Source organism: Brachionichthys hirsutus, chromosome 19 (assembly GCF_040956055.1).
Source record: "Brachionichthys hirsutus isolate HB-005 chromosome 19, CSIRO-AGI_Bhir_v1, whole genome shotgun sequence".
Lineage (NCBI taxonomy): Eukaryota > Metazoa > Chordata > Actinopteri > Lophiiformes > Brachionichthyidae > Brachionichthys > Brachionichthys hirsutus.
The window spans coordinates 9,429,891-9,442,462 of NC_090915.1; positions in this window are offsets into that span (position 1 = coordinate 9,429,891).

Sequence of the window (12,572 nt, forward strand, 5' to 3'; positions counted from 1 at the left end):
GTTAACTGAATCCTAATTTTATGCAACTGAGTCCAGAAAGGTTTGATATACCATCTTAGAGATTGATATGTCGGTACTGTGTTCACCCCACTTTAGCATGAAATAAATGACTGCTATTCTGCGCTTATTAACAACATTTGTAAAAAGTTTGTTGACTCAGTGACATTGAATCTCAGTTATTTCCTACCTATTTTTAAACTTTAGATCAATAGCTGTCATGGACTCATATTTAGTTTTTTGCTTCCGTTTTATTCTTAGCCTGGGCGTGGCTGCGAGGGAGCCAACGAGGCACACCTGTTGCTCATTCTCCTCCTCAGGTCCCGCCCTGGCACCAGATTATGCTTTCATCATGTTTCCATCCACCCTTTCTTGCTTCCGTGTCAGCTTTTGCCAGCTCTCTCGTGGCCATGTGTTTAAGGTAGCTCTGGTTTAGGTTTTGTTTGGCGGCGTCTTTTTGTTCTATTCTACGGCACCTGCCCGCCTGCTAATTAAATTAGTTGTATTATCGTTTTATAGGCGGCTGTGTATTTTGGGTTTGGTTATTTCTGGACGCCAGCCAGTCCCAGCTTTAAAAGACTGTCGTGATGAAAGCTATAAACCCCCCCTGCCCCACCACCCATTATTCCTCATACCCTCTCCTCCCCCACTTCTCGGGTTCTTCTCGCGCGCCCCCCACCCTTCCCCGAACAGTAATGATCTCACCCAGCTGTCACTGTTTAACCCCACCCACACTCACTCCAGCACTGTGGTCTGTTGCTGCTGCTGATGCTGCTTGACATCATTTGTTTTCCTCGTCTTGTCACAGTTTCCCTAAAATCCAAAACACTCCACGAGTCAGAACTTTTTGAACCAACGTTTTTACATTTTGGCTTAACTCGTTGGAATGATCAAACAGCGTGAGCCGAACGGGGACCCCACAAAGCAGATACCGAGACTCGGGAATGTATTCGATCAATAATTCAAGGGGCAGGCATCCAAAAACAATGATAACAACAAATACTCTGGAGGAAAAAAATAAATGAAAAAGATATTGGTTATTCCATGGTGGCTGAAGATTTGAAGATGAAATAATTTAGCTACATATTAGCATCAACCTTCTACAAATCCAGACATGCTTTGGCTGTCCTGTTAATTGTATGTTCCCAAGCATGAAGGATCTGAAATGAAAGGCAAGCAGGAAGACGTTTCAGGTTGAGGGGAACTGGAGGGAGACGAGAGGAAGACGGGTGACTCACATGCTTCCAGTAAGGCCCCCCCCCTCCGACCCTGCCTGGAGAACGATTCTGTTTTTGTTTTTTTTACTATTTTGGAGACGTTTTATTTATGAGTGTTGTAGACATACAAAAGATCCTCAGACAGATATTCCACTTATGTTAGATGAGTCAGCAGACCATAGATCAGTTTTAAAGATACTTGGGCTCCTCGGAAACGCGAGTGCAGCACTCACATTTATGTTTTGAACTTCTATGCTTTGAATTTCCTTTCATCATCCCTCGTCCTGCGAACAGAAATCACACTGTTGTCTTTTCATTCATGCTCGCAGTGTTTCCTCCAACCACCGATGCTGCTCTGCCGTTGCTTTGAGCCGATCAGTCTTTCTGTTCTGATGGCGCCTCATTTAGACCCCCATGGCAACGGTAGCTATGCAGAAACAGGAACTGCTGAAGAGATGCTACCCAGTGAGTCAGGTTGGTGCACAGCTGATCAGTCGATGCGTGCCAACCGTTTAAGAATGAAATGACGCTGCTCCTTGTTTTTGGTGAAACAAGAGAGAAATTGCAGGTGTTACATAATTGATGGCTGAAATGTGAACGTCAGTCGCCATCCGTGTGTGAGTTCTCCTGCTGTTCACGAACGACGTGAACGAATGAGGAGCGATCGCACCAGGCCAAACGCCCTGCAGTTCATCCGATGTGAACAGTTATTGCTTTACCCTGAATCGTGTCTTTTGTAGACTTGGTTCGGTTCATGTTTTCACTCCTTCAGCAGTCCATAAGGCGGAGGACTGGCGCCGTCGCCGTCACGACAACAGGACGAAATCAAGGATCCGATTGGTGCCATTGTGTCTGGAGTGAGAATCAACTTTCCACTTGATTCTAGCTGCTTGAGAATAACCTTTAAAGAAGAATGGGATTTTGAGGAAGACGTTGGCTCTTATCCCTCATATTCTTTTGACCCCTCCATCTCTTCTCTGCGGGATTATAGTGACGGACGGTTGATGGTGACGGATGCGTGTCGGGTATCAGGCCCGTTTCCTGCCTGTGCCCTCAGTTTCCATGTCAAGCACACAGATATCCTCCGAGGCTGGGAGCTGCACGCACACATGTTTGTATTACAAGCCATGCACCGACCTACATCTGCTTTACATAACACAAGCCAGACTTGAACAAACTATTTGGAGGTCAGACATCAGACACCTCTGGACGTACGTTTAAAATGACTGCAGTCATATCGCAGCGCAGTGGGATTATGATAAGTACCTGTAAAAGGACATCAGGCAGCTGAACCCTTTGACCGAACCCTCTGCAGACTAAATGTTCTGCCAAAAGCTACATCCTTTCTTCCAATGAATCCCTACAAAACATGTGAAACCCTGCACAGAAAATTCCAGACGAAACCTCAGTAGTGCACTGATGGCCAACTGTTAAGTAACATACACATGGAGTGTGTTTCGTTGCTCAAGAACACGGGGATTCTGCTCTGTGATGTAACATGCTTATTTTTGCTATGTAGGTCTTGCCTTAAGACATATATATTTTGAGACGTGAGTGCTATTCTGTGAGGGAAATAAAGTGCAAAGAAAAAAAGCAAACGCTTTCATTTTATTCTGGGATTCACTTTTGGGATTATTCACTATCGCTGTCTCTCACACCATTTCTTTGCCAAGTGGTTGCTGAAAAGCACTTCTTCAGAAACGTGCACAATCCTACGTAGGTGGGCTCCGCTACGAAGACAAGTGTTTTGTTTTAGACGATATCCTCGGCTCGGAGCGTGCAGCGAGCCAGGCTGCCTGTTACTTCACATTAAAGGAAAACATCATGAACAAAGTGGTACGGCATTCTCTTAAACCGACTTCATTCCAAGCCAGTCCTGTCACAGCGATCAATAAATCTATCAGTCAAGTTCAATTCCTTTCTATCCTCGTCCTCTTCCAAATTTCTATCAAAAAAACAAAGCTATGCACAAATGCACCTCCCTACCTCCCTACTGCACAGGGAATGCAGTAACTTGTTGTCCAACTACTCCTTAATACTCGTGTCCACTTGTAACGTGAATGTCTGACCACGGTTCCTAGTTTACGCAACAGTTCACATTCCCCCTCACTCCTCCTCGATCCCAATCATCCTTCCTCTCAGTCAGGATCCTATTTACTGTCTAATTAAAACCGACGACCCACGAAAAAGTAAATATTTAAAAGGAGCCAGTGTCTCTTTTTAAAGACACAGCGTAGGCCCTGCTTTCAGTTCCATATCTGTGTGACGCGCCGCATCCCGATCCTGCCAATGAAGCGTTAATCCCAGTATAACGCTGAGGTGGGATGTGAGCTGCCCACACTAAAAAACAAAAGTGAGGTTACATCTGGGAGGGAGCGTAGTCTGTGAGCGTTTTGATTTACGTCTGTGATTTCACTGTAGCGCTGGTGGTTTTACTGTAAACCGCTCCTACAGCATCTGCAGATGTGGCACCGGATTTAGTTTAGGGAATGCGTGTGTACTGAGAGTGTACATTGTGTGTGTGTGTGTGTGTGTGTGTGTGTGTGTGTGTGTGTGGAGGCATTCTGCCTTTCTAGTTTTAAATCTATCTCCAATCAGTCACTGGGACTTTTTTTTTTTTACAGAAGGATTGAAAATGGAACAATTTTAAATCCTTCTGTAACCAACCAAATTATTACTTATTATTATTAATTATTATTATTATTACTCTCTCCCAAGCAAACAGTTTATCTCAGAGGTCTGCAAAGAATGTTTTATGTTGAATGTTTTCTACAATAAATGCTTGAACTAAAGCTAAAGAATCGCCAGTTTGATGATCCCCTCTGCTGCGGAACAAAACGATGTCTTGTCTTGCACTCGCTGAGAGATTATCCATCTGTCTAGTTTACCATTAGCATGAAAGATGCTTATATTGATTACAGACAAGAAGTCATGTAAAAACCACAATAAAAATGGGAACTTTGCCTCTGTTATTCAGAGATTGTTTATATAATTAAGGCGACCCCAGACAGGACTAGCCAAAGGAGAAAGAAGAACGAGGATGATTTCATTCGTTATCGAGATGTCTTTAATGTCCTTTCATGTATGCGATGTAAACCTGAATGCCATTGGATTCCAAAAGTAGCCGTTCTCTTATTTTGCATTTCCAAGTAAGTCATGGGAGTCAGATGGAATGATTGAACTTTACATCAGCGTGACCCAGAGATCTTACGCTTCCACAAAGAGTTGCAGCTGCTCGCATTCCTTCCAGTCTTCTACATAATAAGACGCATTTAACATCTATTTTTATCCCAGTGTCCGCATGCAATCAGTCAACAACAAAGGAGCGGAATGCCGAGGAATCTGAAGGCATCCTGGATTTTTCCATCCATTTGGTCAAGGATCAGTGGAAAAACAAAACTTGTTTTCACGCGTGTTGTTGTGCATCTGAGCGACTCAGCGGCCAGTCAAGCAGCTGAAAATGTTTATGGTGGTCTTTAGGCGCAGGTGCACCGCGGAACCCCCCCCCCGGGGGGAAGGAAATGGGTGGGAGGTGTTTAAATGTGACACAAACAGGAAACAAGCTTTGTGTGCCCTCCTGCACAAGAAGGGTTTATTCCAAACTTTTCTCTTGCACAAGCCGTTTTGTGGGGGCTTATATCTAACCCAGCGGGCGGCGCCAGGGGCTTTACACAACAGGGACAGACATTAACCCACTGAATTCACCTCCGGTGTTCTGCCAGCAGTATGTAGGGTCTGTATGTGCAGGGAGGAGGGTGTGTTTCCCTTTAGTGTGTCAGTGGGGTGGCCTTCTGTGTGGGAACAGGTCCTACCCCTGGACAGGAAAGGCATTGGGAACAACATGAGCGTTGGGGAAGAGGGAGGGAGATGGGCCGAGAGAGGCGGGGGCGGGGGGGGTGGTCTTTCATGGAAACGAAAGAACAATCATTTTTCATCCCCTCAACAAAACCCCTCCCTCTGTCCTCACCCTGCTCGCCCCCACCCCAACAAATGAGAAGTGTCCCTCCTCAACAATAAGTGCACTGCAGCTTGACACAACAACAAATAGTGCGTCACTAACGGGTTACGCTAGACATTCCTCCCTGTCTGCTTTTTCTCTCTCATGGTTTCCATGTATTACCGCCACTTTGTCCCGGATGTGTTTGTTTAGGGAGGGGGGGGGGGGGGGTCGTCTGTGTGTTTGGCTCGTACTTTTCCCCAAACGGTTGTGTTCCTCTGCAGATTTGAGCACAATTTGCCATGAATAGGGTCCCGTAAAAAAGAACTTTTTAAACCGGTGTCAAGAAAATCTCGTGTACTCGTAATCAATCAATTATTCTGCTGCTGATTGAAATGTTTTCAAGTTATCTTCACCACATTGAGACTCATGGATTCCGATTAATATGATTAGAATCTGCCCTGCAAGCAGCTCGGCGACTGAGGGGTGGGAAGAGTTGTTTTTCCAGAGTGAAGCGCTAGTCCAACTTCTCCCGTAGGAGTGATTCATTCCTGTGGCCACGGAGACAGAGACAGACAGAGGGGATTGAACGCAACAGTAATGAAAGTGGAAGTGATGCAAACTCATGTTACAACATTACATAGCCACTGACTTGAATATATATATATATATATACATCAATACGACGAGATAATGAGATAAGTATTGTTATTTTGTTGAGACTAAAGTTTAGAGAAATGAAGAGAATCTCATCACAACAGAAAAGTCAGCATCAGAAGTCAAACGGACCTCCCTGCCGCACACATTCTATCACTGTGTGGTCATCTGTAACTAAAGTAAACTCTGTGGTTCTGTCAATAGTGATGTCAAAACATAAAACGCCTCTGCATATTTGTTATTCTAGAAGGAGATGGACCAATATTTTTTTAGGGCTACTGATATGAGCTCCAAGCTTTAAAGAGCAAGAAAAGTGAATTCCTGGCAAGAAAAGTGGAGCCAGAGCCAGTAGCAGTGAGTCTGAGACACTGAGACGGCACAGACATATTTCACATTCAAACTGAGACAAATGTCCTCCAGTAATGTGAACGAGTTCACGTTAACAGATGTGAAAGGATGATAAATCTGGATGTTCTCCAGTGGAAGCAGACGTGTGTAGAATGGAGCTCAGTGGAGCCAGTAGCTCCACAATAGCCACAATAATCCCTCATAATCCAATTCATTCCAATTATTGACCTAATTTAACAAGATTAATTAAACAGATTAAATTTAATTGATAAAATGCTGAAGATAGAAACAAAACCTATTCACCAGCATTGGTAGCAAATGCATACTTTCAGAAGGTCAAATAAATTCCAGGATGTCGTTCCTCTTTATTAGTAAAAAGTACTAAATACAGATAAATCAAATCCGACTTGGGGACTTTCTGTGAGGAGTTTGCATGTTCTCCCCGTGTCTGGGTTCTCTCCGGGTTCTCCGTCTTCCTGCCACCCCAAAAACATGCTGCTTAGCCTTAGGTGAATTGGTTACACTAAATTGTCCGTGAGTTTGTCTGTCTCTGTGTGGCCCTGCAATGAACTGGCGGCTTGTCCAGGGTGTGCCCGGCCTCTTGCCCGCAGACTGCTGGGATCGGCTCCAGCAGATCCCAGATTCCAGTATGAAGCGGTTGAGGGAATTAAATGAAAAATGAAAGGGATGCGTTTCAGCTCCAACAACAACAACAAAATGCTTCTAGTGGTAGGACTCTCAAGAGTGTGGCTTTCATGAACAAACAATAGTCGATTCAGATGTAGGTCAATGAAGGGCCAGGTGGCAGTCTGACCTCCTGAGCTCAGTCTGCCTTGCATGGCTCTCAATGCCGACCTCCTAATTAGTTCCACTTTACAACTGGCTCTTTACTATATAACTGCGACTGCCTGTCTTTGCTGCGTCACTACTGTTGTTTTTAAAGATAAAGATAGCGCAGAGTTGTCACACTGGTTTTACTCGTCCAGCTGGGGATGAAGGAATCTTTTGAATCCAGTGGAGCTGCATTTTTAAGACCTTAGAACATGAAGCTGTGTCATAGTTGTACAAGCGACCATTGTGGAACAGAATGTGCAGCAGTAATTTTCATGTACATTTATTTTATCTGACAATTAGAATTAATTGGTTGTGGCAAGGAAATACTTAGTACTGGGAGTAAATATGTTCTCATCTGGCATTTGATTTATAATTATTTTTCCAAATATGTTTTACATATTAAATATTATGATGTTGTGTCATTTTGTTGTTTCCCCCCCCCCAGACATCAAATAACTCGACGCAGAAATCAATTCTGGAGGGAAAGCCGTGAGCTGAGAAATCGATATCGCCAAAGATAATCACGTCGGAAAAGGAACACACAGACCAGATATGAACTTTGGGCAAAGCACATGATATCAAAGGAAGATCACAAACAAGTGTGCCATCTGTTTCGAGGGCTCGCTGGTGAGAAAATAGAGTTGCACCAGCTGACTGGGCGCGAAGCTGTGGCCGCATGCTGCACGTTAAGCCCACGCCATCTATCACATGCAGGAGGGCTGTGCTACTCTACATGCATTCAACGATGACATTGTGAACCTTGTTTGCGATCTGTTGCTCGCATGTCTCGTTGCTGTGACTAAGGCGGGACCCGTGACTCGGACGATGTTTTTGGTTGGAAGTCTTTAACGACGTTAAATCAGCTGCAGGGTTTAGCGGTTTGTCAGTGAGTCAGTACCAGGCTCAGCTGCTGGCAGCCATTGTATTCGGGGACTGACCTTTGTCACAGTGATGAAGAGGAAGGGACTGAAATGAGAACAAAACAATCCTGTGACAGCGTGATATCGTGTCAGGGAGCTGTGTGGCTGCGTATGCATGCATGCATGGGTGTGTTCATGTGTGTGTGTGTATGCACTTGAATGCATGTGTATTTACCGAGTGTGTCGATGTGCTTGCACGTTTTATCAAGTTTGTGCTCAAAGTGTTAATTAAAATCCAAACATGTAATCCAAACAAAGACTAAGACGTGATTTCCTGCTCTCATGAGGAAATGTATTTTTGTGAACTGAGCATTAACATAAAGCACCGAGGGCCTTGAGACGTGAACAAGCTTCATTTCTTTCCACAGGTTGTTCCCATTCATTTCTTCCCATCCTTCCTTCCGTGCTTGTTTTCCTTCCCGTCACTCTTCAAATGCTGCCCGACTTTGTTTTCTCAGCGTGACCCCTCTTTTATCTGTTGGTGAGGAGAGTAAGACTTTACTTATGAGACAACTGAGCCGGCGTCTTCTGAAAATACTGCTTGTTTCAGTGTTCCAGTAATGTGTACTTTAAAATCCAGATTGTAACTTTAAGAAATATCTTAATCAATACAGAGCTCTAGAAATGATCCTAAGTCTGGTAACTTACACCATGCTCATATATGATGATATTATATCGTCGCAGAGCCAGGTGGAACGGTGGTGTACTGGTTAGCGCTGTCGCCCCACAGCGGGAAGGTGCTGGGTTCAGGTCCTATCTTTGCAGAGTTTGTATGTTGTCTTTGTGTCGGCATGTTTTTTTCTCCAGGTTCCTCCCACCTCCAAAAACATAAATAATTTAGAGTCTAAATTGTCCGTAGGTGTGCGTGTTTGTCCATCTCTGTGTTCCCCGCCTCTCGCCCACAGCAAGCTGGGATTGGAGAGCTCCCGTGACCCGCAAAGCGGAAAAGCAGCTGTCGAAGAAAATGGGGTAGCTGCTCATGTGTAATTATATTTGTCTTTGTGGTCCTCTGGTACTGAGCAAGAGGCATGACTCCAGGGCAGAGTTTGTTCCCCTTCAGATTGAGCCAAATTGCTTTCATCAAGTAAAACAAACTGTATCAGGACACACTGTCAAATATTTCTGGAAATCAATCATTTCTAATCAGCAGTGTCTGTATTGGCTCCTCTCTTCATATTCACACACCGCTACTAAGTTTACTGATATATACACGTATTATATAAAATGTGTGTACTAATAGCGCATGATTTGAGACACAGGCTTAAAGACACGTATCTGTGTCACTGCTCATTTATTTTCTTTTCTACGACGTGTTCATTTTGAACTTCTTATTTCATGTCACATTTTTCCTCACTTTATTTTTGTGATCATTCTCACTTCTTATTGTGTCATCTTTTTTTTTTTTTTTTTTTTACCGCAAGTGAGCTAAATAAATCATATGACTCAAAGTGAGTCACTCCTCAGTCCCTGCCTTCCACACGCGCACACACACCTCCACGCACACACACACACACACACGCCTACACACACACACGCACACACACCAGCACAAAGACTATAAACTGCCCCCAAGCAAAGGTGGCAGCTGGTCCCAGCATCACATTGCATCTTGTAGAGAAATATCAAGTATCGTAAAAGAGCCCCTTAACATTTGAGGAGGTGCCTCTGGTGATGGAACACACACACACACACACATGCACACACACACACACACATTTAATATAGTCTAACATTCTGTTGATTTATATATATTTTTGGTTTCACATTTGTTGTCAGGCCTCCTACTGTTGAAGAGGACTTTAGAGTGGACCAGATGAAGCCATTATCTTTTTTTTAATGCTCTTACGAATCGATCTCTGAGATTTGTTGCTGATTAAAAACAAGCTGCCTGCGCTAGAAAGTTGTCTCGTTACTCGGTTAGTATACTGGGGAAGTAAAACAGTCAGACATTTAATCATAAGGACGTTAACAAAAGACAAAGATATAAAAATACTCAAACAGAATGAGGGTTAACGTTTCCGGCTGTCTAGAATGTTACTCTGATACTTGTAACATTACACCTCAGAGTAGTTTCATATCGACAAAGCTTTTAGATCGGTAGACGCATACGCCCATGACGACCCATTTATGCATCCAAGGAACTTCTGCCAGTGTTCCAATCAAGGTTACGGTTAATGTGGATCAATAAGACGATCTGTAAGGATGCGAGCGGCCTGATCGTGCTGCGACTGCTGCCCTCATTGATACGTTGATCCGTTTTAAAGAATGACACTCATGATCTTCAATCAGGAAGGCTAAATGCTAGCATGTTTGGGCTGCAGTTTGTTTCTCACACCATTCTGTTATTCACACCTCACACACATGCTCAGTCTTCATTTCGCGCTGGAGACATCAATATTGAGTCATCAGCTGGTGCACATCTAGTGGACAAAACAGCAACGCACCTTAGCTGTCTTCATTGGCCTTGTTGTTCATGCATGCATCTGTTTTGTGTGTTCTCCGCCTCCCCTTAATCACCCAGTCTTCACTGATTCAGCATGGTTCAGCAGAGTCATCAGCCACCGCCACCGCCACGAGTCTTTCTGACAGACTGACTGTCACATCATCTGATGTGATAAACGTCATTTTTACTTGAAAATGAACTGCTGGCCCAGTTTGAAAATGAAAACAGATGCATTTGAAACTATTTACACATTTGTCTTGTTTGTTTGCTACTAAGATGTTAATAGATTTGTAGCGAACGCCTCACGAAGAGCGGCCCAGACACGAGTATACAGGCATTAAAAGATGCGCCGACATGTTGTTGGAAGGATGGGAAAACATTCTCATCCCTTATATTTCGAAAGGGAAGCAGGCTTGGCTTTGGTTGGTGACGCGGTAAGAAGCAGAGACCTTTTAGGCTTGTCCATTCAGCTGTGGAGTGTTTTTTTTGTTGTTGTTGTTATTTTAGCTGCCGCTGGGGTGAAATTGGCTCCAATCCTCCATCTCTTCCTGGTCTATCCCTTATCCTCAGCCAGATGGTTCCTGTTCGCTACCTGCCTGCAACAGAATCCAAGAGGGCACTGACAAGCAAAGCCAAGAGATGGCTTCAAATATATATATTTTTTTTGACTGATGCAATACAAATGGGGCAGTGGGAAATTGGTGATTGTTAGCAACAGAAACAGATCAGCCATTACTTTGAAAAATAAAGAATTCAAATTTCCACTTGGGGAACATGAGCAACAAGTTATATCCCTAATAGTTTGAATGTTATTTTAAAAAACTTAATTGCTCGAGCAATTCAACTTTAGCTGCAAACAGCCATGTACACGATAACCCGTATTTACATCACAATGAGTTGTGATGCATGCAAGTAATCAATGCCTTGCATGTGAACTCATTTTAGGCATTCTCTTTAGTTTAGACTGAGACTTTGAATGAAACACTCGAAAGACTTTTACAACTGGAAAGGACAAGACGGCAATCCCCTCGGCGTGGGATCGCGGCTCATTAAAACGCTGCACCCTTCTCGTCGCGAGGAGGGACCCGTCACCCGCTGAACTGTGACCCATTTTGGGTGTGATTTCACCGCTTAAGAAACCAGTCTGCACTGCAGTTATTCAACATGCTGGGAACTAAACCTAAGCTCAGCGTTCCTCTCGTGTTCAGAGCAAGCCGTTTGACTCAGCGGCTGAATAAAAGCCTTTATGTGTCCATTCGACAGTTTAATGAACCAAACTCTCACAAGCTGTAATGAAGCAGCACATTTGTGTGTGTGTGCGTGTGTGTGTGTGTGTGTGTGGAGGTGGGAGGTTAAAGGGTGGGAGGGCCTCCGGATGCAGACCAGGGAGTGTGTTGTTAGTTTGAACAATCACACCTAAATCTCCACGTCACCTCAATCAGCCACGGGACGTTTCCCTCCGATAACCTCTGCTTCCTTTTTATTTCCTCTCTCTCTCTCTCTCTCTCTCTCTGTTTCCTCTTCCGCTGTCTCTTAATGTTTTCTGTCAGCACCTCTACTGATTGATTAATTTCAGTGGACGCCTTACTGGGAAATTATATTACTTTAGCCACAACATGAGTATGTTTTAAATGGTGGATGTTTTTTTAAAAATAATAACTTAAAATCCATACTGTTTAATCCAGATTTAAATGTCAGCTATGGTGCGATGTCGTGCTAGAGTCATTGGAAGGAGATCTGCTGCATCTCGTTACAGTCATTGTAAACATTGTCTGTCCAAAACAAACCTTTTTTTCCTTTCTCATTGGGGGTGTAGAACACAGATTTCAATCCATCGTCTGCACCCACGCACCTTATGAAGAGCTGTACCAGTTTACAATAGGTGACTGTTAAGGTTCATCCGTTGGCAGGTCAACTGTATGTCAGGAAATATCAGCTTTAATCATTAATTTTCACACATTTAGCTGTTCAGTTTTACTCAATGTGAAGCTACTCATTATAGAAAGACAATGATTACAGGGTTTTCAACAGTTGGCGGCTCAAGCAGGAGGATTGTTTTTTTTTACAATCCATGATAAACCCATTTTATATATATCAAACAAATCCTTAATATTATTTTAGAGTCAGTTTATAGTAATTAAACAGGAACAATATTTCACTTGTGATCTTTTTCTTCAGGTTTTAGCTCGGTAACATTTGAAGGTATGTCAAAATTGACA